The sequence below is a fragment of the Lepus europaeus genome, chromosome 17 (assembly GCF_033115175.1).
Source record: "Lepus europaeus isolate LE1 chromosome 17, mLepTim1.pri, whole genome shotgun sequence".
NCBI lineage: Eukaryota > Metazoa > Chordata > Mammalia > Lagomorpha > Leporidae > Lepus > Lepus europaeus.
Genome location: NC_084843.1, coordinates 54536231 through 54563241, shown reverse-complemented (window position 1 = coordinate 54563241; position 27011 = coordinate 54536231).

Sequence of the window (27011 nt, the reverse complement as noted above, 5' to 3'; positions counted from 1 at the left end):
AATGGGAATTTTAATACAGAAAAAGGAGAAAACACTAAAAATCACTTGGGCACACGTGTGTATCTCACCCTTGAAGGCTGGTTCAGAGGAAAAGAGAGATCATTAGCATTTAGCTAAATTCCTTATCATATTTTGACAATACTTCTTTTTTTTTAACATTTATTTAATAAATATAAATTTTCAGTGTACAGCTTATGGATTACAATGGCTTCCCCCTCCCATAACTTCCCTCCCACCCGCAACCCTCCCCTCTCCCGCTCCCTCTCCCCTTCCATTCACATCAAGATTCATTTTCAAATCTCTTTATATACAGAAGATCAATTTAGTATAAAGATTTCAACAGTTTGCACCCACATAGAAACACAAAGTGAAACATACTGTTTGAGTACTAGTTATAGCATTAAATCACAATGTACAGCACATTAAGGACAGAGATCCCGCATAAGGAGCAACTGCACAGTGGCTCCTGTTGCTGACCCAACAAATTGACACTCTAGTTTATGGCGCCAGTAACCATCCTAGGCTGTCGTCATGAGTTGCCAAGGCTATGGAAGCCTTCCAAGTTTGCCGACTCTGATCATATTTAGACAAGGTCATAAAAGACAGAGTGAGGATAGTAACCAATGATCCTAAGAGTGGCATTTACCAGGTTTGAACAATTATACAGCATTAAGTGGGGAAGAGGACCATCAGTACACACAGGTTGGGAGTAGAGCCATTGGTGGTAGAGTAGAGGTTATGATTACAAAGGAATGAGGCCCAAGTGCACTAGACAGGGCCTAGAACAAAGGACAGAGTCATTATTAGAGGAGCTAAGAAAGGTGCTGTCTAAGCTACAATTAAGTTTTCTGATTGAGAGGCAAATAGAACCTGATAGAAGGGGCTTGATAATAATCTGGTGGGCTTTAGGCCTTGTAAATTCAGAGGCCCAGACCTATCTATCTCTTCACATGGGGTATATCCTAAGGGAGGTGTGAACCTCCTAGGGGAAGGCACTCTGTTGACTTTCATTACTTGGCTGGCCTGGGAGGAGAGCTGGCCAGGTAAAGGCAAGGGGCATCTCTAACAAGAAATTTAAAGTTCTGCCTGCAATGTTGCTGACCCTACTTGACCATCCCCTCAGCTGCAGTGGTCACTTTGGAAGTTGGGCTGAGTGAAGGGCTTTTCAGCTTGGAGCCAATAAGATCTGTGGCTCTGACCTGGGCATCCTTCGACTCCAGGGCAGGTCCATTTCCAGTGATCCAACTCTTGGCAGAGCTGCCAGGGCTCTTCACAAGCTGACTTCTGCTGAAGCCCAGGCTTACCGCATTGAAAGCCACTGCAGTGGACTGGCCTGTTGGGTCTCCTTGAGGGCAGATCACTGTACAGATCAGCCATTAATAGGCCTGCCACCCATTGCTTCTGATGCCGAGCTTTCTTTTCCTCCTGGTTTGTGTTAAAGCAGACCAGAGGATGCAAGTCAAGGGAGTGCCCGTGTCCCATCTCTAATCTTCGGTGGCCCGAACTACAAGTCTATAGTCACAGGCATGTTCTGTAGTAGTTTTTCTAAAGTAGACAATGCCCATGAGGAAAATTATATTCTCACTTTAAAACTTTCTTTCCCTTTGGTCTGAAAGGGAGGTTTTAAGGAGGAATCAAAATGAAATGAAACAACTAGTGGAACAAGAAACTGTGATAGTGACGAGAAATCATAATGAAATGAAGAATTCAATAGATCAAATGACAAACACATTAGAGAGCCTTAAAAACAGAATGAGCGAAGCAGAAGAGAGAATATCAGACTTAGAAGACAGAGAACAGGAAAGGAAACAGGCAAATCAAAGAAAAGAAGAAGAAATTAGAAATCTAAAAAATATTGTCGGGAATCTACAGGATACTATTAAAAAGCCCAACATTCGGGTTCTAGGAGTTCCTGAAGGCATGGAGAGGGAGAAAGGATTAGAAGGCATTTTCAGTGAGATACTAGCAGAAAATTTCCCAGGTTTGGAGAAGGACAGAGGCATCTTAGTACAGGAAGCTTATAGAACCCCTAATAAACATGACCAAAAGAGATCCTCACCACGACATGTTGTAATCAAACTCACCACAGTGAAACATAAAGAAAAGATCCTAAAATGTGCAAGAGAGAAACGTCAGATTACTCTTAGAGGATCTCCAATTAGACTCACAGCAGACTTCTCATCAGAAACCCTACAAGCTAGAAGGGAATGGCAAGACATAGCCCAGGTACTAAGAGAGAAAAACTGCCAGCCCAGAATACTATATCCTGCAAAGCTCTCATTTGTGAATGAAGGTGAAATTAAGACTTTTCATAGCAAACAGAAACTGAAAGAATTTGTTGCCACTCATCCTGCCCTGCAAAAGATGCTTAAAGATGTGTTACACACAGAAACACAGAAACATGGTCACCAACATGAAAGAAGGTAAAGGAAGGAAACCTCACAGCAAAAGATCACAGGAAGCTCAATTTCTCTTTGACATAGAATTAAAATCTGATGCTCTGTTAAAGCAATGTGTTAAAGTAATCTATTATGTTCTCTTGATGTCTGTTAACTTCTAATTGTTCAAAAACAGCTGCATTTTTATTAAGAGCTATGGGTTATGTAAATATGTGCTTATTTTCAAAGATTTGAATAATCACCTTGTAACAATGATCAAATTTGGTCTATGTTATGTCATGATTTTAAGGAATCTTATTTCAACCAGATATTTTGGATTTTGAGCCTTCTTGGCATTCTTGACAGGCATTCAAAAAATCAAAGTTTCAAACAAGCTGGACTCTAAAATTTCCAGTAAATCCTGGACTTTGGTTTTTCCAGTTTGGGCCCAACTGAAAAAATCGAAGGACCTATGTCTCTCATCTTATAGAGACACCAACTAATCAGTCTATTTGGATGATATTAGAAGGACTGTCAAGATGTGATGTGGTACCAGACTTTAAGTTTCTATAATGGAAAATGCTATTAATACAAATGTTTGAGAATTAAAAAGTCTAATGATCTTGTGTTACTAGACATGATAGTTATCTTAATGAGAAAGCCCCAGAGGCCTAAAGGGTTAAATACTTGTAAAATCCTACAGGTGCTTTCAAAAATACTGTGAAGTAAGCAAGTGCCTCTTGTTGGTTGATGAGTTTATAATTTTAAACATGGCGACTTAAAGTCTTTTGTCATCCACAGTTATATATGATGTGCTGCTCATAAAACTAAAGCCTTGTTGGTTCTGTGTTTAGCTGTCCTCCTATAGGTTCCTATAGACTTTTTCCAGCCACTTCTATTGTATTCAGTACTTTGGGATGGCTCTGTAAACAGATGAAGCCAATAATGTATTAACAGTACCAACTGAGAGAAAGTATGGTTAACTGAGGTTACTAAAAAGAAAAAGCAATTCAAATCAATTGGCAATCTACAAAAAGAGTTAAAGATTTTAAAAGCTATTATTAAAATTGCTATATTGGTCTATTATGCTATGTTATATGTGTGTACATATTGTATGTCCACATGGGGAAATTTTATTAAGAGTTTTATTTTAAATGGCTTATAGATAAGATTGTCCATAAATTTAAGCTGCTAAAATCAATCAAAGATACATTTTAATTTGAGTGACCTGAATCTGTGTATCATATGTTTTAAACGTGTTGGTAGAAAGAAACTAAAAACATTTTAGATGGTTGTGCTTAAGTTTACTGGCTAAGCAAACTACACCATGTGAGATATTTAAGAGGTGTTTTCAAATACATGATTCTTAAAATTTATAGAAGGCATTGGACCTTCTGGTAAATGTTTTCTTAAGTTGTTATCTAGTGGTTGAAACGGTTTGCTAAGTATTCATGTGATATTGCTATTGTCAGCAAGCGATCTAGGACTTGCTCCCTCATTTCTCTATTCTAAGCCCAACTTGTTCTTTCATTTCTCTATTCTCTTCAAGGTAGGAAACTAATTCTATTATGAAGGAATCTGTAGGATGCACAATTTAATCTTTAATCTTTAATCTTGAGACAATAATTCTTTATTTTGTGACTAAATGTGCTCCTATTAATTATATTTGGAGGAGCTAAATATCTGTATACCACTGATATTTCACATTTCAGTCATTTGGCTTTCTTTCTTATATTTTTATTAAGAAATAATTATGATATTTTTTCTTACACATTAAAGACATTTCACATTTAAAAGGAAAAGTTGGAGAAATGCCATGAACTTTTTTTCTAAATTATATGCGTACAGTATACCTAAGCTCATGTACTATAAAATTAAATTACAATAACAAATAAGTTGTACAATTTTAATAATATGTTCTGCTCATAATGCAGAACTTTCCAATTATGTACTTTTGTTCAATAAAATCAAGGTGTTTTTCAGTGATTTTTCTAAGCATATTTTCTACTTCTGAAAAATTCAGCTTGAGAAATCTGATAACAAGGTCTTCTACATGAAAAGAAGCAACCCTGGTTGGAAACAACTTACATCCATGTTGCCATAGCAATATAGCTGTCTGTCATTGCAGGGAGCCAGTCACCAACTAAGAAGAAACACTTCCTGCCAAATAAGAGCAATTAATGAATCTTAACATATTCTATTTGAAAAGAATGATCTGGCATAGAATTTTCCAGTCCTTTTTCTCTGAAACACTCTTTAATGTTAATTCCACTGAAAAGACTTTTCTCTCTCTTACAGACTCAGAATGTATGTACAATTAGTAATGCTAGAAGAATTTCTGTGACGAACAGTCTATATAAATCAATTAAGTATTTCCCAAATGTAATTTCCTATAAAAATTAGTTTTATAAACACTAGCTTTTACTGTGACAGAATTCTTTGGAACACAATTTCTTTCTCTCTCTCTGTCTTTCTCTCCCTCTCTCTCCCTATTCTGGCTTTCAGTTATCACAGAATTTTTATATACATAACTTTTTAATTAAAGCAACATATCAATGGTGTTTCAAATGGTGTGATCAATGCAAATTTTTAAATAAGCAAGCATGATAAATACATGAAATCACTTTTGAGCATGCATGATTCTACATATATAAATTATGCTTTATATATATTTCTAACTATAAAACAGCCTAATATGGGACTGGAATTGTGGCGCAGCAGATTAAGCCACACTTGTGACACCAGCAACCCATATAAATACCAATTCGTGTCCTGGCTACTCCATTTCTGATCTAGATCTAGTTACCTGCTAACATTCCTGGGAAAACAGCAGAAGGTAGCCCAACTGCTTGGAACCCTGCCCCCACATGGAGACCTGGGTAGAAATTCAGGCTCCTGCCTTCAGCCTGGCCCAGCCCCATCCATGTGGCATTTGGGAAGTGAACCAGTAGATGGAAAATCTCTCTCTCTCTCTCTCTCTCTCTCTCTCTCTCTCTCTCTCATGTCTCTTTGAAATTCTATTTCAAATAAATAAATCTTTAAAAAAAAAGCCATCATAATGTGTGAAATTTATTTCTAAAGTTTAATCACTCATATTGTTTGAAAATACACACAACGATGCTATTGTCTCTTGTAACATAAATACCTTAATGGATCATCTCAGTTCCAATTTTAACCCAGAGACCGAGTAACACAATATGTTAGTAAACACCATAGCAGTATATCGCCTTCAGCATATGTACACTTACTCAGAATAAAATTACAAATGATCATAATTAAAATCAGTTAAAGTGAGTGAATGTCCAGGCCTCTAGAACAAGAACAGCTTCCACATAAAAAGGCAAAAAGGAGACATCCAGTTTCAGCTCCAACACAGCACAAAGTCAAGATGACAACATTCTCATCTTCCTAGCAAGGAAAAACTATGGCAAGCTTAAAATTAATCACTTTTCTTAAATTTCCCAGAGAAGTCAGATTACAGAACAATTACCATGAACTCTGGAGATATGGGGATACTGAGAGTACACGGGAACAGCGTAACCAGAGAAGAAGTTGTTGAAGCAAGTAACTCATAAGAATACTTAACAGATCATTTAGATTAACTGCTTAATGCTACAGGTGTATAAATTAAAGAGTTAAATACTGGGGTTAGTGCTATGGCATAGCAGGTAAAGCCGCCATCTATGACACCAGCATCCCATATGGGCACTGGTTCAGGTCCCAACTGCCCCACTTCCAATCTAGTTCTCTGCTGGTGGCCTGGGAAGGAATAGGATGGCCCAGGTGCTTGGGCCCCTGCAAACACAAGGGAGACCTGAGGGAGGCTCCTGTCTCCCGGCTTCAGTCTGGCACAACTCCAGCCTTTAAAGCCATTTGGGGAGTGGGCCAGCAGATGGCGGATCTCTGTCTCTTTCTTTCAAATAAATAAATAAATAAATCAAAAGATATGAAGGAACAAAGAAAAGGAAGCAAGAAAGTGCCTTTGCCCTTCAAAAAGAAAAAACAAAGAAAAGAGTTAAAGACCATTGGGAGTATTAGTCTTAGAGAGAAACCTATGGGTTTTATTTCCAAAATCCATGAAATATTTACAGAGAGTATCACAGAAGAGAAAAAAACCTGCCTTCTTCTTCAAGCAAAGAGAAGGAGAAAGCCTCCACTTTTTTATATATTTTATTATTTTATATTTTATATATAATATTATATATTATATATATATTTATATATTTTTTAATATAATATATTCTCCCAAACAATGAACTCTCTTCTAAGGAAAACTACATTATCAGAGTTTTACATGACTTAGGAAAAGGACAATTAACTAACTACAAGCCCTTTCCTGTCTCATGTGAAAGTAGCGGGGTGGGGGGGAGACATTGAAAACTTCTGAAATCATAGTCCAGGACTTGGGCCAATAAGAAAAGATGAAATTTAATCATAATATTATGGAAAACCTGCCTTCCCTGACACACCAGACAGCACCAAGACAATAAAAGTAGATTGCGATTGAGAGCTTTATAAGATATATTCTATTTAAGAAAGAATTGTTGGGGCCAGCCATGTGGTGTAGCAGGCCAAGCCACTGTCAAGGTTCTGGTATCCCATATGGGTACCAGTTCAAGATCTGGCTGCTCCACTTCCAATCCTGTGCCTGCGAAAGCAATGTATGATGGCCCAAGTGTTTGGGCCCCTGCCCCCATGTGGGGGACCCAGAAGAGCCTCCTGACGCTTGGCTTCAGCCTGGCCCAAACCTGGCCATTGTGGCCATTTGGGAATGAACCAATGAATGGAAGATATCTCTCTGTCTCTTCCTCACTCTGTATAAATCTTTCAAATACATAAATAAGTCTTTTAAAAAAGAAAGAAAGAAAGAATTTTCAGGGAAACTCAAAAGCAACAGGGAAAACAAAAATAAATTTATAGGATACTGAAGACTCTGGAATCTACAGCTACAATAAACATTAAGGAAAACCCAACTCTTAACCAGATGCTCCTTAATCAGTTTGGGCTGCCATTATAAAATAACATAATCTGGGTAGCTTACGCAACAACCATTTATTTCTCACAGATTTGGAGACTGAACTCCAAAACCAAGGCACCAACTGATTCAGTGTCTGGTAACAGCCCTTTTCTTGGTCATCCTCTCATTATATCCTTCCACTGCCTCTCCTTGATGCGTGCATAGTGAGAGAGTGAGAGAGCTCATTACTTTTCTCCTTTTTATGAGGATATTAACACCATCATGAGAGCCTCTTTATCATCTAATCCTAATTATCTCCCAAAAGCTCTCCTCTAAACATCATCACATTAGAGATTCAGGCTCCAATATGTGAATTTGGTAGTAACACAAACATTTAGCAAAAGAAATATATGAAGTAACAATAACTGGTAATTTTCCAAAAATAGTGTCAGAAACAAAGCCACAGATCTAGGAATCTCAGAAAACACCAAGCAGACACTTGCAAAATCCATAATAAAATATTAACAAGTCAAATCTAACATTGTATAAAACAATTATACTACATAAAAAATTATATTTATTCTGGGGATGCACAACTTGATTTATATTAAAAAATAAACAAGAGTGTCAAATTGTTAAGTCAATAACAGGAGTCACTGTGCACTTACTCCTCATGTAGGATCTCTGTCCTTAATGTGTTGTCCAGTGTGAACTAATGCTATAACTAGTACTGAAATAGTATTTTATACTTTATGTTCTGTGTGGGTGCAAACTGATGAAATTTTTACTTAATATATACTAAATCGATCTTCTGTATATAAAGATAATTGAAAGTGAATCTTGATGTGAATGGAATGGGAGAGGGAGCAGGAGATGGGAAGGGTGCGAGTGGGAGGGAAGTTATGGGGGGGGGGCAGAAAGCCATTGTAATCCATAAACTGTACTTTGGAAATTTATATTTACTAAATAAAAGTTTAGTAAATAAATAAATAAATAAATTCAAGGGGCTGGCGCCATGACGCAGAAGGTTAATTGTCCACCTGCGGCGCTGGAATCTCATAAGGGCGTTGGTTCGAGTTCCGGCTGCTCCTCTTCTAATCCAGCTCTCTGCTATGGCCTGGGAAAGCAGTGGAAGATGGCCCAAGTCCTTAGTCCCCTGCATCCACAAGGGAGACCTGGAAGAAGCACCTGGCTTCCGGCTTCGGATCAGCGCAGTGCTGGACGCTGCAGCCATTTGGGAAGTGAACCAACAGAAGGAAGACCTTTCTCTTTGTCTCTCTCTCTCTCTCTCACTGTCTGTAACTCTACCTCTCAAATAAATAAATAAAATCTTAAAAATAAATAAATAAATTCAAGTAACCTACTACATCAATAGACTAAAGCAGCAGATTATAAGATCTTATTATTCTAAAAAAGCACTTCCAAACGTTTGTGAAAAATGAAATTGAAAGATACATTTGTTTTGGTGGAAACAATTTTGAAATCTACACATGGAATATGCATAAAAAGTATTTAACTAGATTCAACATTCACTTATGATTTAAAGAAAACCACTTAGGAAGCTAGTATAGAAAGAAACTTCCTCAACTTGACAAAGAAAACATAGCTAATATTACAATTGGTGGTATGAAACTGCATGCTCTTCTCCAGTGATACCCTCTCCTCACTCCTACCCACCATCAAACTGGAAGGCCCATTAGTGCAATAAGACAAGATAGGGCACTAAAAATTATACAGGCTAAGAAAAAAATAAAAGTCTATTTGTTCACAGATAACATGATTTTTTGTATAGAAAATCATAAAGAATTAAAAACAAAACCTTGCTGGAACTAAATAATATAAGGTTAATATACAAAATTCAATTGGTTTTCTATAAACCACTAATGAAAATTTCAAAATCTAAAACACAATCCCATTTACATTAGAACTAAACAAAATGAAATACTTGGGTAAAAATATAACAAAACATGTATAGGATCTTATGATGAAAACTACAAAACTCTAATTAAATATATAAAGAAGAAAATATTGAGATGTTTTACATTCATAAATAGGAAGCTTCGATCCTATTAGAATGTCAGTTCTCTCCTACTTGATCTATATGCTCAACAAAAGCCAAATCAAAATTCTATGTATACTGTGTATACTGACAAACTGTTCTTAAAAGTACACATGGGAAGGCAAAGTGGCAGAACTCACAATGCAGCACAGAAAAGGAAGAGGAATGAAAGGAGAAAATTTGAAGGATTACACTATTCAATTTTTATACAAACTATAAACCAAAGTAATCAAGACAATGTACTATTTGTAAAAGAACAGACAAATCAATGAAACAGAATCAAGAGTCCAAAAATAGACCTAAACAAGTACAGTGAACTGATTTCTAACAAAGGAGTAAAGTCCATGTAATGGAGATAGGATGTTGTATTTAACCAGTTACTGTGGAAATTATGACAATGTGCAAAAAGAAAAAAAAATGAATGCAGACACAGACTATCTTTCATGAAAATTCACTTAAGGCAGACATTTGCCTCCTGAGACCACTACATCCTTTTTCAGAGTGTCCCAGGTTTGAGTATCAGCTTTGTTTCCAACTAATGCTTCTGGCTGATACGCACCCTGGCAGGGAGCAGGTGCTGGCTCAATTGGATTGATCCCTGCCACCTATGTAAGAAACCCAGATTGAATTCTGGGCAAAGTAAATAATAGGAATATTTATGGAAAAATGGCAGGGCCAAGTTGTTACTTATCACTAGTCATCTTGAATGTAAATGGACTCAACTCTCCAATTAAAAGATACAGGCTGGCTGAATGGATTAAAAAAACAAGATCCATCTATTTGCTGCCTACAAGAAACACATCTCACCAACAAAGATACACACAGACTGAAAGTGAAAGGATGGAAAAAATATTTCATGCTAACAAAAAAAAAAAAAAGCTGGTGTAGCCATCTTAATATCACACAAAATAGACTTTAACATAAAAACTATTAAAAAAGACAAATTAGGGCAGAATATAATAAATAAGGGATAAATTCAACAGGAAGATGTGACTATAATAAACATATATTCACTCAGTTTACAGGGTGCATGCCTATTTAAAAGAAATGTTAATGGATCTAAAGAGAGACATAGACTCCAATACAATAATATTGAGGGACTTCAATACCCCACTTTAAGCAATGAGCAGATCAACCAGACAAGAAAATCAGCAACAAAACAACAGAATTAATTGGCAGTATAGACCAAATGGACCTAACAGATATATACAGAACGTTTCATCCTACAGTTGCAGAATACACATTCTCCTCACTAGTGCATGCAGCTTTCTCAAGGATAGATCGCATGCTAGGCCATAAGTAAGCAAATTCAAAAATCAAATTCATACCATACATCTTCTGTGACCACAATGGAATGAAGCTGGAAATCAACAACTTAATCTCTAGAACATATCTAAACACATGGAGACTGAACAACATACTCCTGAATAAACAGTGGGTTATACAAGATACCAAAACTTTTCTGAAAACTAATGAAGATGACAATACAGCATATCAAAATTTATGTGATACAGCAAAATCAGTGTTGAGAAAAGTTTCTAACAATTGGTATCTACATCCAGAAATTGGAAAGGCATCAAATAAGTGAGCTATCAATTCATCTCAAGGACATAGAAAAATAACAGCAAACCAAACCCAAAATTAGTAGGAGAAAAGAAATACTTAAAATAAGAAAAGAAATAAACAAAAGTGAAACGAAACAAAAATAAATACAAAAGATCAGCATAAGGAAGAGCTGGTTTTTGAAAAAGTAAACAAAATGGACACAACATTGGCCCAACTAACAAAAAAAGAGGGAAAAGTACCAAATCAATAAAATTAGAGATGAAAAAGGAAATATAACAACAGATACCACAGAAATAAAAATTATCATCAGAAATCACTACAAAGAGCTGAGTGCCAACAAATCAGGAAAAGAAGAAATGGACAGACTCTAGAATGTAACCAAACTACTAAAACTGAGTCATGCAAACATAAACAGACCAAAACCAAGATAGAAATTCAATCAGTAATAAAGACCTCCCAACAAAGAAAAGCCCAGACCAGATTACTTCACTACTGAATAGTACCAGACATTTAAAGAACTAATTCTAATTATTCTCGAGTTATTCAAAGCAATTAAAAGGGAGAGACTCCTCCTAAACTCCTTTCATTAAGCCAGTGTCACCTTAATTTCTAAACCTGAAAAATATACATTAGAGAACTCAGCCTAATTTCCCTGATGAACATAGACACAAAAATCCTTAACAAAATACCAGCCAGTTGAAGCAAACAACACATCAGAAAGATAATTCATCCAGACCAACTGGGATTTATCCCTGGTATACAGGGATGGTTCAACATTTGCAAATCAATCATCGTGATACATCACATAAACAAACTGAAGAACAAAAACCATATGATTTGTGCAATAGATGCAGAGAAAGCATTTGATAAAATACAACATCCTTTCATGATGAAAACTTTAAGCAAATTGGGTATAGAAGAAATATTCCTCAAATACAATCAAGGCAATTTATGACAAACTTCCAACCAGGATTCTATTGAATGGGGAAAAGTTGGAAGCATTCCTACTGAGACCCAGAACCAAACAAGGATGCCCACTCTCACCACTGCTATTCAATATAGAGCCATTAGGAAAAAAAAAAAAAAAAAAGAAAGAAATCAAAGGGATACAAACTGGAAAAGAGGAAGTAAAAATTTCCTACATACAGATGACATGATTCTCTATGTAGGATAACCAAAATACTCCATTAAATGACTACTGGAATGCATAAGAGTTTGGTAAAGTTGCACGTTATAAAATCAACACACAAAAATCAATAGCCTTTGTATACACAGACAAAGCCACTGCTGAGAAACAACTTCTAAAATCAAGCCCATTCACAACAGCTACAAAAAAATTAAATACCTTGGAATTAATTTAAACAAGGACATCTAAAATCTCTACAATGAGAATTATAAAACATTATAGAAAAATATAGAGGAATACACAAAAAATCCTCCATGATAATGAATTGGAAGAATCAATATCATCAAAATGTCCATACTACCAAAAGCTATTTACATATGCAATGTAATACAAATCAAAATACCAAGGACATTCTTCTCAGATATAGAAAAAATTAGGCTGAAATTCAAAGAACATTGGGGAAACCCTGCAAGACATTGGCATAAGCAAAGAGTTCTTGGAAAATATCCCAGAAGCATAGGTAATCAAATCCAAAACTGATAAATGGGATTATATCAAACTGAGAAGCTTCCACACTGCAAAAGAAACATTTAGCAAGTGAAAAGGCAACCAACAGAATGGGAGAAATTATCTGCAAACTATGCAACTGATAAAGGATTAATATCCAGAATCCATACAGAGCTCAAGAAACTCAAAAAACAACAAAACAAAAAACCCAGTTAAGAAATGAGCAAAGGACTTAAACAGGAATTTTTCATAAGAGGAAATCCAAATAGCAACAGACACATGAAAAAATGCTCAGGATCACTAGCCATCAGGGAAATGCAAATCAAAACCACAATGAGGTTTCATCTCATTCCCATTAGAATAGCTTTCAGATAGAAATCAACAAACAACAAATACTGGTAAGGATGTGGGGAAAAGGTACCCTAATCCACTGTTGGTGGGAATATAAACTGGTGCAGCCACTGTGGAAGACAGTATGGAGATAACTCAGAAATCTGAATATAAATTATATTCAGATTTATATTATATATTTTAAGCAGTTATCATTTTGGTGTTGACATCCCCCATGTACAGCCCCTATGAGGAAATGTCATATTTTTTCCTGTGGTACCAAAAAATTTTAAAAAGGTAAACATTGAGCAAGGTATTGCCAAAGCATACATATTCTAAAGAATTAAATGCTAACTGAACACCACTGGCTTCCCCTCCTCTGTCAATCATATTAAATATTGTTCATTTCCCCCAATAATGTTCACACTTGTACAATCTTCCTGTCATGACTTTAAGTTCTACTTTTCATGAACCATTACCTGATACTAGTTTATAGAGTTTCTTATGACAAAAATAAAAATGTTTTCATTCTAATTTTTGAGTGCACTTTTATTTCAGAAATCACATAGGCTTTTATATTGTTTTTCAGGTTTTTTTGTAGCGGGAGACAGACTATATTTCTGATGGCAGCATGGAAAATTTTCCATTAGATTTTATATGTTGATTATTCATTCTCCCATTGTATCTTGAACTACAATACTCAAATGAATCGGCCGCTATCCAGTGCTTTAGAGATTTTCTATACTTTGTGTAGATAACCATGAGGATATATGTAAATGGATAAGGAGGATGGTTTTATTAATTTGAAGCATCACAAAAGCAGTCTGAATTTTCTAACATGGCAGTGATACAGATTTTTATGCAACATCCAGTTCATAAAGTTTGGGATTAATATTTTAATATTTCATGCCCAGTTCAATACTTTAAAGCAGAATTAGGAATTAAGCAGTAAATATTACAAAATGCAGTCAAATACATGTTGGAGATACAAATTCCTTCATTACAGCAAATGTTTTGCAAAACAGTAAAGCAGCAAATATTTTTCTAAGGTAACATGCACTTTATATAATTCAATGTAATAAAAGAAGAAGCTGCTCAAATTAAGTGTTACAAAATCTATACTGTTTCAAGTTATTTTGTAAAGTAAGAAAAATACATAGAAATGAGTTATAGAACCTTAACATTTTAAGAAATGTGATAAATGTAGGATATTTTGTGTAATGGTACCTTTTAAAAAACTAAATGTACACATTCACTAAAGCAAAAGGTTAAGTGTAAACAGCAAAAAATTTCTTTGAGTATTCTAACAAGCCAATATTTGTATTGTAAGTTGGTTATTAGACACTTTTAAAATCCAATAGAATTTGAATATGCTCAGCACTGTAAAAATAATAATAATTTTGTATAATGCAAAAGGATTATAGTTTTTCAGATTTGAAATCTGGATAAGACAACACAATTCTGAAAATTAAACTGGATATTTTGCAAACATTGGAAATAAAAAAGAAATCTGAATATAGAACTGCCATATGACTCAGCCATCCCACTCCTGGGGATTTACCCAAAGGACGTGAAATCAACATATGAAAGAGTTATCTGTACCCCCACGTTTATTGCAGCTCAATTCACAATAGCTAAGATGCAGAATCAACCTAGATGTCCATCAACTGAAGACTGGATAAAGAAATTATGGGATATATACACCATGGAATACTATATGGCAGTAAAAACAAAAGAAATCAGGTCATTTGCAACAAAATGGATGCAAGTGAAAAACATATACTTAGTGAAATAAGCCAGTCCCCAAAGGATAAATACCATATGGTCTCCCTGATCTGTGGTAACTGAAAGGTAATCTATAGATGTGAAATTGACACTTTGAGATGTGATGACTTTGAATATCCCTAACTCTACTGTTGAGGAACAGTCTTTTTTTATACTATTGTTGAATTATTAACTTAGTATAGAGTTAGTCTTATTGTATATAAAGTTAATTGAACACAGATCTTAGTAAAAAATAAGAATAGGAATAGGAGAGGGAAGAGGAAGAAGGGCAGGCAGGTGGGCAGGCTGGGAAGAATCACTATGTTCCTAAATTTCTATTTATGAAACATATTAAGTTTATATACATTAAAGAAAAGTTTTCTCTTAAAAAAATTTGTAAAAATCTTCATGGGTGCTCCAAATGTAGCCTGGATTGAGAATCACTGGTAGCTAATTAATGAATTAAAGACAAAGTAATGAGGAAAAATGAATTAAAATTTTGTATGAGAAATAAGATATGTTCAAAGAACTATATGAACTTTTGGTAGTCTGATTCCTGTTAAAGTGAGGCACATTTTGCCAATTGTGTTTTTCAGTCATGTTCTTTCCATAGAGGTAGGATGTGCATCTTCATGTGCTGGCCTTCACTCTGTTATAAGGAAACTGGTAAGCAGAAAGGAAACCTTCAGTACAATATTAAGTAACAATGGACCACAGATCGAGAGATTTAAAGACTGTTCGGGAAAGTGCAGTCTTGGAATTAAATGGCAAGGTAGAAACGTATATATGAGAATCAAAGAATTGAAAGGAAAAGATATCAAAGTGAAGATTGGAAAAAATGATGCTGCAGTGATTAAAATACATTAAAGAGAGAGATTAACAGACTGATCAGCTGCAGAACAGACAATTGTGGAGATCTGAGGAGTGAAGCTGTGAAACAGTAACAGCTGGAAACCACAGGCTGGGACTTACTCAGAATTGAAGAATAACACAGCATTAAAAAATCTGGATTATCTAGTAATTTGTGAGAAATGTTCAGTTGAAAAACGATCAAAGATTCAAAGGCATTAGAACAGCCCTGTATAAAACCAGGTTTGTAATTTAGAGAATCTGCTATATTTTCTACTTTTTGAAATGCATAAGTAAAACTTTACAAACTCCAAACTCTTCACTAAATGAATAAAGAGAAGGCAAGGTGAAAAAGTGCAAACAAGACAACTTTAGCTTACAGACCTTTATTTTTTTTTTGTTTGTGAGGAAAAAAATTGTAATTTTGATTTTCTTGTGGACAAAAATTTTGTAAAAAAGCAAGATAGCGAGAAGCCTCTAAATACAAGTTGTGGCTAAGTTACAATTAAGAGGCTGCATTCCCTTACCGTCTGATTTCAAAGTGGCATACACAGAACAGTGTGTACTAAGCACACAGTCTCTAACAGAAGTCATGGTCAGATTAGTATTATCAGAATATCAGTAAGAAGACATGTTTGTATTCACTTACTTAATGCACTCCTGTAGCATTTGACCTCCACATGCACCTCTCCCTTTCTACTTCCTTCTGCCCCTCTGCTGCCAACCCACGGAGGAAGTGCCATACACACTGCTCAGAGGTCGTTCACCAATTCCAAGTCCAAGATGCTCCTTTTCTAGCCATTATAACAAAAAGATACGGGCAAATTGGGTAATTCTCTGGCTCTACTTTTTATCACACAATGCCACTCCAGGATATCTATAAAGCCAAGATGCTGTAAATAATGAATTTTTGTCCACAATAAACACAGGTACTTTACCAAAAATGTGCACATACACCTATTGCTCTAATCTAAAAATATCTTCTAGATATTTCGATATTAGTAATGAGCCATTCCCTTCACCCTCTCCTTCCACCACCCCAGTGACTAAGCCCATGGTGCTGACATATCCCTCCAGGAGGAGAGTTAGCAAGGGACACTCCCAGAAGATAGTCCTTCCTAAAAACTACCAAAAGGGACACTTATATAGTGATTATTTTACTACCTCTACTTTTTTAAGATTTATTTATTTATTTGAATGGTAGAGTTACAGACAGTGAGAGGGAGAGACAGAGAGAAAGGTCTTCCTTCCGTTGGTTCACTCCCTAAATGGCCGCTGCAGCCAGCACTGCACTGATCCGAAGCCAGGAGCCAGGTGCTTCTCCCTGGTCTCCCATGCGGGTGCAGAGGCCCAAGCACTTGGACCATCTTCTACTGCTTTCCCAGGCCACAGCAGAGAGCTCCTGGGACTAGAACTGGCACCCACATGAGATTTCGGCACCGCAGGCAGAGGATTAACCTATTGCACTATGGCGCCAGCCCCACTACCTCTATTTTTAACATACCTTAGCTATTAGGACATATTTTTCTTTAATACACAGCAATAATAACTAAAATATACATATAAAACAATGGGTAGAGAATAATATAACAGGAAGTTAACCTTTCTATTCATACTTCCTCACCACCACTACCACCACCACCACTACCACCAGCCCTGCTCACCATCCAGTGACCTCAGAATTCTAAGACATCAAGTTTCATGCCATTCCCAAATGCAGCCACTCCTATGAAGTAACAAAAACTACTTAAACGGGTGTTACTTTTAAACATCTAGAGACCAGATGTTTCCAGTAAGGACTTAAGTTTCCCACTATCCACACAGTAGCCCCTAAAAAATCACATATGTAACAAAGATTCTAATGTGAAAGTGTCTTCTCTATAAGATCATTCTGGACTAGAACCCTTTCCCTTCCCATCTCCACCAACCCAGCAAACAGGTATAAGCACCTGCAATGCTTAGAGGAAATTTTAACAATTTCACTTCCATAAACAGTTTTAAGAACAGTCTTTCAGATGAATTTTAACTCAAAGCATACCCAATGTATTCATTTACTAACTCTACTTTTGCCATACACCAGCAACCTTTTAAAATCTAGGGAGACTAGACGTTGTAAAGTAAGATTTATTTGCCTTTTATATATATAATATACATAGAAAAGTAAAACAAAATGACAAACAGCATGGACAATGGGTAACCCTGACCCACTGCAAACACATTGGCCCAAAGCCTTTTAGCCTTTCTTCTGCCACTTTGTTGCTAAGCAGCACAAACAACACTGCACTGCTCTGACAAGGAGTTCATCATTCCCTTTCCAAAAGACAGTATTTTGTATTTATTTAACAAAAGGATATCTACAAAATTTATTACTTACTACCTCTACTTTTTAACATAGTTTGTGGATTTCTAAACACCTAGAACAACTAGCTTTCAAATAAGGACTTAAATTTCTCCACCATGTACACAGTAGTGTTGAATAAACTATATGCATGTAACTAGTTAAATAAGGAACTGCCTTCTAAATAGGAACATTCATAAAAGTCTAGAGAATCTTTCATTTCTCCCAACTCCTTCTCTCCATCACCTACAGGTAGGTATGGGCACACATGTCACTGAGATGTGATGTTACTCTTTGGATTCCAAAAGTCCTTTTCAGAAGACAGTCTTTCTATGAATTTTAACACAAAATAAAAAAAAGTCTTAGTTTACTAACTCTACTTTTGTCATTCATTGGCAAACTCTTTAATATCTAGAGACTAAGTACTGTAAATTAGGACTCCTTTGTTCAGCATATACATTACAGCAAAGTTAAATGAAATGCATGTAACCATAGGGCAATATGTAAGCTCAAATTTTGTAGCACACACCAACAAAACACATTTTGTAATTTCTTTCCTCCCTCCTCCCTCAAAGTAATGAACAAAGTACAACAGAGAGTACACTTCCAAACACAATGTTTCCTATCATTTTTTAAAAGCTATTTACAAAAGTGATAATCCACTGCTTCTATTTTCAAATAAACCAATTCTAAACATCAAGATAAACTGTATATTTCACCCCAGAGTCTTCAAAAAGTTCATGGAAAATACTTATTGCAAAGAAAGCTATTCAGGTTTCAATTTCTTTGCATCAAAATAAACTTTCAAAATTTCATTTTGCCTGAATTTTCTGAAGTACCTTCGTGTAAGGACTTGTCCAGTAAGAACACAACACTGGTAAACAAAACTGCACATGGGTAACAATGGTTATGATCTGAGATATATTCTAAATATGACCATTTTGGTCTTGAGCCATTCCCTCCTCACTTCCCTCTCTGTCCTTGATCCAATGGACAAGTACAAGCATAAGTAATGCTTTGAGATGGCTTAACAAACTTACATCCAAAAGTCATTTACAGACGCCAAGCTTTCCTGTGAATTTCAACACAAAGTATACAAAACATGGGAATTACACTACTTTGTCATACACTGGCAATCTCTTTAACATCTAGAAACTAGATGTTGCAAAACTGAGACTCATTTGTCCATTATGTACACTAAATACACAGTAAGATAAAATGTACAGAACATATAGAAAAATGTCTGAAAACACCCCAAGTAGGAACACACCAGCATATTACCTTTTACAGTTCCTCCCCTACCACATCCTCCAAACCACTGAACAAGCAAACACTGCTGCTCGCAGAAGTGGCTAACAATTTCATTCCCAGAGACGAATTTCATATGAGTTTTACCAGAAAGATATTTACAACATGATTTCACTACTTCTATATTTAACATTCATTGAGCATTTCTAAACACCTAGATTAGGCTAACTCAAGTTAGGACTTAGTTGTCCACTATATACCCAGAAGTCCTAAGCTGCACACAAGTAACAGTAGTTAACAATTTGAAAGTGTCTTCAAAATGTGAACGAGCTGGCCCAGAACTCTTCCCTTCTCCACCAACTCAGTGGGCTGCAATGCTCAAAGTTTCACAAGATAATCTTTCCAAGGAATTATAACGTAAAATGTATAAAAGTAATTTAACTAACTCTAGTTTTGTCATACACTGGCAACCACTTTAACACCTAGAAGGGCTAGCTGTTTAGTTAGGACTCTTTGGTCCTTTACATACACAGCAAAGTAAAGCAAAATGGACAAACACAGGGGACAATGGTCAGTCTTGCCTCACTAGAAGCAGACACGGAGCTCTTAGCATTTCCTTTTATCTCTTTCATCTCCTCCTCCCCCAAACCAATGCCAAAACACAACATATACCACTCAGGAGGGAATCTGGTCACCCCCCAAAAACACTTTATATAACTTTTAACAAAAAGATTATTTACAAAATGCATAATTTTACTACTTTGAACATGTATCAGACGCTTCAGAACAACTCATAATGGTGCCAACATTGTGGCAAAACAGGTTAAGCCACCAACTGCCAGGCCAGCCTCCCATATGGATGTCAGCTTCTGTCCTGGCTGCTCTGCTTCCCACCCAACTCTTTATTAATGTGCCTGGAAGAGCCATGGAGGATGCCAATTATCTGGGAGACCCAGATGAAGCTCCTGGCTCCTGGCTTCAGCCTGGTCTGGCCCTGGCTGTTGCAGCCATTTGGGGAGTTCACCAGCAGATGGAAGATCTCTCTTTGTCCCCCTCTCTCTGTAATTCTGACTTTCAAATAAAAAAGGTAAATCTTAAGAGAAAAAACAAGACCATCTAGTAATATTAGATATTTCATCAAAGAACTTAGCATTGTCAACTCTATACAGTGATGAAACAATGCACACACAAAACCATGGATGTAACACACAGATGTGTGCTAAACAGGACCAGTCTGGCCTCTGCTGGTGTTCTGCTCCAGGCCTGGACACCTTATGTCCCGCCGTGATGGCGTGTCCCTCCCAGGTCTCCCCAGAGATGGTTTACCAGCGGCATTTCATACAGTCTTTTCTATTACACATTTCTTTTCTATTATTTTCTAATATAAATGGGCATTTACAAGACGTGTGAATTTTCTAAATCTACATCGGCAACGCCCACAACATCGGCAACGCCCACACGTAGCAAAAGGTTATTTAAAAGTTCGAGGGGTCCAATGCCACGGCTCAATAGGCTAATCCTCCGCCTTGCGGCGCCGGCACACCGGGTTCTAGTCCCGGTCGGGGCGCCGGATTCTATCCCGGTTGCCCCTCTTCCAGGCCAGCTCTCTGCTGTGGCCAGGGAAGGCAGTGGAGGATGGCCCAGGTCCTTGGGCCCTGCACCCCATGGGAGGCCAGAAGCACCTGGCTCCTGCCATCGGATCAGCGCGGTGCCCCGGCCGCGGCGGCCATTGCGGGGTGAACCAAGGGAAAAGGAAGACCTTTCTGTCTCTTTCTCACTGTCCACTCTGCCTGTCAAAAAAAAAAAAAAAAGTTTGAGGGGAAAGTTGAGAGCAGCTGTTTGATATGATAGACACAGGCCCTCTGTAAAGGCCAGTAACTCTTCTCGAGGGGCTGGGCCTCTGCCGTGGGCCTTTCTCCCTTGCGACACCAAGGTCCGCTGGAACCCAGACCAAGCGCCCACGGCCGCTCTCCCTTCTGCCTGCAGTCGTCCTGAGGGCTCCGCTCACCTTCCAGGCCCACCGAGGCCTTCGTCGGTCGTCGTCCGGACAAGGTAAGGTTTCGGCTGACGGACACAGCAGTCACCCCAGACCCCACATCTGCGTGGCTCCAAGGCCTGCAGAGATGGCCCAGCCTGCGTCTGGAACCCTGCCTTCTCGGGCCCGGGCGCTCCTAATGGCCTCCGTAGCATCTGCGCAGCCGCCGTTCTGCTCGCCGGGCTACACCCGCGCCACTGCACAGTGTAGCGTCCCTGTCCTTGGCGACTTGGCAGTGGGGGGCTGGGGGCAGCCCTGGAAAGGCTCTGCAGGGTTGGACCCCCGGCCGCTGGCGGGGTCTGGGCTCCGAGGGGCGAGCGCCGCCCTCCAATCGCCGAGGTGGGGCGAGGGACGATGCCCGCTGCTTCCAGGCCTGGGCCGGGGCGGAGGAGCAGCCGCCGTGAGGGCCGCGAGTGTCTGCGGTGCGGAGGCCACAGTCGGTCCCGGAGCCCCGCCGGCTACCCGCAGGCCCAGGGCCGAAGGGACCCGAGGGCCTGGGGAGTAAACCGCCCGTGTGGTGCCTCTCACCAGCTCTCTCCCGAAACGCCACAGACTGTTCAAGAGGCTTAAGTTCCTCAGCCAACACAAAACACTGAACACTGAAATATCTCAAGAAAAATTCATCTTTCCCTTCCTTCCCTCTTTCCTTCCTCCCTCCTTCCCTCTTCCCTTTTTTCCATTGCTGTCTAAAAGTCCTAAATATCAGGGAAGGATACTTTGCAAAATAGGTGATGGATGTTTCCAAGATATATATTCACCAAGTACAGTAAGGCTTTCAATGTTAATGTGACTCAGATACTGTGACAAGAAAATAACACACCAAAATATTTGTCTTTTTAAGAAATGGATTTTTAAAATAATGAACTTCGCTACCAGCCTTAGCAGAATGTTTACAAGTAAATATCTGAGAGAACTAGGCAAACATTCCCAAAATCTTAGGGATATTATAGAGGTGACAGGATCTGGGGTTTGGTTTTCTTGACCAAAGGATATATTGCCTTACAGTCTTCTGGTCTAGTGTAAGTCTAATGAGGTGGAGAATCTTGAGATTAACGATCTCTTACTAATGCTATGCCTCCAGGGCCCTGTGAAGTTACCCATAGCTTCATATGCAATCCTCAACACAAGCATTATGGAAAGATTGCCATTATGAATTGTATTGATGCTGTGATTAAAAGCAATCTTGCTTTATGTCCTAGGAGGGACTTGAAATATTACAACCTAGAGACATATAAAGATGTTCTCACCCATCAGCACTAATAACATCATACATGTCTTTTGAATTTTATAGCTCACAAAGGAATTGTATATACATTATCACACATCATCTCTTTAAAGTTTGGAGTCTGAATGTTATCATCCGGCTTTGTAAACTTAGAACATAAGACACAAAGAGATGAAATGGCATGGCCAAAATTTCACATGTTGTAACTAGAGACTTAAATAGAATACAGGCTTTATCTTTGTCTAAAAATATATTATTTACACTACATGTTTCCCAGCGATGCAGGGATTAGGGGAATTAGAAAAAAGGGAAAAAAAAGTTTTTAAAAACATATGTAAATATAAAAGAATAGAGGAGTAGGTGTTTAGTGATTAAGAAACTCATGTCCATATTGGAGTATGGATATTCCATTACCAGCTCTGGCTCCTGATTCCAGCTTCCAGCCAGTGCAGACCCTGGGAGGCAACAGTGCTGGCTCAAGTAATTGAGTTCTTCCCTCCTATGTGGGAGACCTGGGTTGAATCCCTGGCTCCTGCCTTTGACCTCAGCCCATCCCCAGCTGTTGTTGGCATTTGAAGAGTGAATCAGTAGTTGAGAGCACTCATTCTCATTCCCAATTCTCATTCATTCTGGCTCTCTCCCTCTCCACAACCCCCCCCCCAAATAAATAAATAAATATTTTCTGTAAAAAAGAATTGAGTTGAAAAGAATAGAGTGGTAATACTTTTAAAATAAAGTTATTTAACACTAATGAATCCTGGAATAGGCAGCTTAGCCAAATTAATTACCTTTGGCTAAGGGAGTGTCATCTCTATTCTTTCCAATTCTCCCTGATATTCAGACATCCTGAAACTCTGAAGATGGCAATCATCCTTTGAGCCTAAATTGCCCATGGGAACCATTGCCTTGTGTCATAGAACCTAAGTTTCCCATTCCTTCCCTCATTCTTCCTAAAATAAATGTGTGGAACAATTAGGACTATCTCCAATCAATTCCACAAGAGTTAGTTTTGTTTTAATTTTCCCTCTTATTTTTAAAGTGTAATATACAGTCTTTGAAGTATGTAATCTTTATGAAGGGATCTAAGAATCTACCCTCTACATGACAGTTAGAGGACTGCTTTATATCCCCCATAATCAGCTGACAATTGATAAGAGATGGGGCTACTTAGAGTTAAAAACAGACAAGAGAAAAGGGGAAATGATTGAACATCATTATCATTTTTGACAAAATAATAGGCATCAATAGATTTGAAAATAGAGAACTTTTTCATTAAAAATGTCCTTTAAATGATGATGAGAGAGAGGGGGTGGGTTGTAGCTGTGTGTATCTTAAACAAGAAAATCATCACTTAAAATTGAAAAGTTAAAATAGCATTTAAAAGCAAGAAAAAAAAAAGTCCTTGTCTCTGGTACATAAAAATTTTACATTCAAAATATTATGTATTCATTGACTTTTCCTATCATCGCTATTCCCTTGTCTGTTCTTCACCTTTTAAGAACAGGACATGACAGAAGCAATGGCTGTATTAGTAAGAGAAATCCAGAGAGGAAACAATCTTGCTTATTTTTATATTACCAGGCTGCTTTCCTTATGTGCACATCACTGGAACGACCATCTGTGCTGGGGAGAGATAGCTTAGGGAGAGTGATGAGAGACCATTGATGAGGAAAGGCAACAATTCCAAAGGGGAAACTGAATCACCCAGCTGTCAGGGCGTTCGATGTTGAAAATGTCACTTTAGGAAATAACCTGAGCCTTCCTGTTCATTTCCAAAGGTGCACCTTTGCGTAGTGTCCTTGCCTGCATTGTTATGCAGGAGGGAGGGCCTGGCACTGTATCAGTGACATCACACCTGACTCTGAACCCAGTTTTTCAAAAACCCAAGGGGATTTAATTCACAGGACAAATGGATCCCTCTTTTTGACAGTCTAGTTCAACTGAATGCCTCTGGTCATGTCTGCATTCTCTAGTTAGCTTTCTCAATTTTAATAGTTTTATTGCTAACCAAATGTCCCTGAAAGAGATAGGAAACAAAAGGACCTATTAAAGGTAAGAAACTTAAAACGGCAAGTAATGTAGTATAATTTATAATCATGACAATTATTTTAAGTTCTGATTATATTTATATTAATTTTACTACAAAGACATTAAAATGGCAATTTAAAACAATGTAAGGATAGCTCATAAACCACCCAATAAAGATGTGAATAAATGGAGAAAATAACATTCTCTAGGTGATTTTAAAAGAAATAGTGTATGCTAATGGAGAAATTTCCATGTCAAGGGATTTGATAGATTATTTAATCTGATCTCTACCTCACACTTCCATTTTTAGTTGCAGTGTCTCATGCTAACCAACTCTCCTAATTTGCTAATTTATGGCTGAGCTACTTCTAGAACCCAGGCATCTGAGTCTTAAAACAGTTTCTTTTCCTTTATACCAAGTAGCATTTATTAAACAAAAGTTTATTGTGAGTTTATGTACCAATTATCAAACCAAACTAAATCAATCCAACATTTTCAATAAACTAAACATGTTTTTCTATGGTTTTCCTAGAATCAGGAAGTGAAACGCCTGAAAATTTCCTTTAACAGGAAAAACCTAGACTTATTTCTCTCTATATTTTTCCCAGCCAACCAAAAAATTGTGTTTTGGTCAATTAGAGTTTAGAAAAAACTTTGCATTGTACGCTCAAGTGTAATGAAGTCTGAGTTTCACCTTTAACTATAAATAGGAAACTCTAAGCCAAGATCACAAACCCTAATGGTGTTTTATCATCTCTTCAAAAAATAGATGCAACAAACTCATTTCCTCGGAAACCTCATATAGCTCTGCATGCATACAGATTTGCCAATTGGGCTATTCAGGGAACTGTTAGGCTCAAATTCCCATACAAATCAAGGAAACATAATTCTGGCCCTTGATCAAAAATGTATTCTCAGTGTGCTCGTGAAATAGCAAAAACTGAACAGAAACAATCTTCCCAAGCACTGGACTTGTTATTACCTTGTTTTCGATTCTATATGTCAAATGGATCCTGGAAGGATCAGATGTAATACTAAAAACTACATTACAAAGGGAAAAAAAGCCCTCTATTAGGCTGATGATAAAAGTAACTGAGCAAAAGCCTCTTTTCAAAACTTCTCTAATTTTCTAGTATGGCTTCCTGCCTCTGGGTAAGGTGTACATTAAATAGAAACAATTGAGTATCCATGTATCTTTCTATTAGTCTGTGGCTACCCAGCCAATTTAAAATGAAATGTTCGACTATGATTCATCTTATTACCTGTAGTGAAAAGGGAAAGAAAAACAATAAAAAATGATGGAGGTAGTTTTACAAGAGCTACTAAGGCAGTATCATCACAATCTCAAAATATTTTCATTCAAAGGAAAATCTACACTCAATCTTCAGAGCTTGTCATCATATCAAAATTATTGCTACTAAAAGAAAAGAAAAAATAAAATTTACAGGTTAATAGATGAATTTTTCACTTTCCATTTGATGATTGAGTAAATATAAATAGAGCTGAAATTCATTGTTAAAAAGAAACAGTTCATTAATGCTTCATGAATTAAAGTCCAGCATGTTTTAAGTACATAAAGTGTTTAAGTGCACTATTAATTATCAAGCTTCAGGCTAAGTTGAGAATTTTAAAAACTGCTTAATTTTAGTGCCTATGGAAGGTCATGGCTCACCCTCACTATCGTGAGATGAGACATATATAGAAATAGATCGGGGCTGGTGCTGTGGCATAGCGGGTAAAGCCACCAACTGCAGTGCCAGCATCCCACATTGGTGCCAGTTCTAGTCCTGGCTGCTCCACTTTTGATCCAGCTCTCTGCTATGGCCTGGGAAAGCAGTAGAAGATGGCATAAGTCTTTGGGCCCCTGCACCCACGTGGGAGACCCAGAGGAAGCTGCTGGCTCCTGGCTTCAGAAAGGCACAGCTCCAGCTATTGCAGTCATTTGGGGAGTGAACCAGCAGATGAAAGACCTCTTTAGCTCTCTTGCTGGCTTTCCTCCTCTCTCTGTGTAACTCTGCCTTTCATATAAATAAATAAATCTAAAAAAAAAAAAAGATCAGTTCTAGATAGATGTGTACAATGTGAACACAAATGTGTTTAACCAATGGATATACATGGAATCTCAGATATTGAGAATATTCGTATTTATTGATTATTAACTTTGGAAAAAGAGGATTTGGAGAAATGAAATTTTGTCATGAGGTATTTTCACTTTTATTTGGTCACTGTAGGATTCTAGTTAGGAATCATCAGATAATAGTAATATATATATATATATATATATATATATATATATATTCAACCTGGAAAGATCTTGAGAAAGCATTCATTTAAAAATCTCTCAGGGTGAGTCTCATTGTTTATAGGTTAAAATGACTTCTTTAAAAAATTTATTTATTTGACAGGAAGAGTGATACACAGAGAGAGAGAGAGAGAGACAGAATTGGAGAGAGATCTCCCATCCACTGCCTCACCCTCCAGATGTACACAATGGCCAGGAATGGTCTAGACTGAAGCCAGGAGACTGGTCTCCATTCATGTCTCCTCCATGGGTGGCAGGTGCCTAAATACCTTGGTACCTTGGGCCTTCCTCTTCTGCTT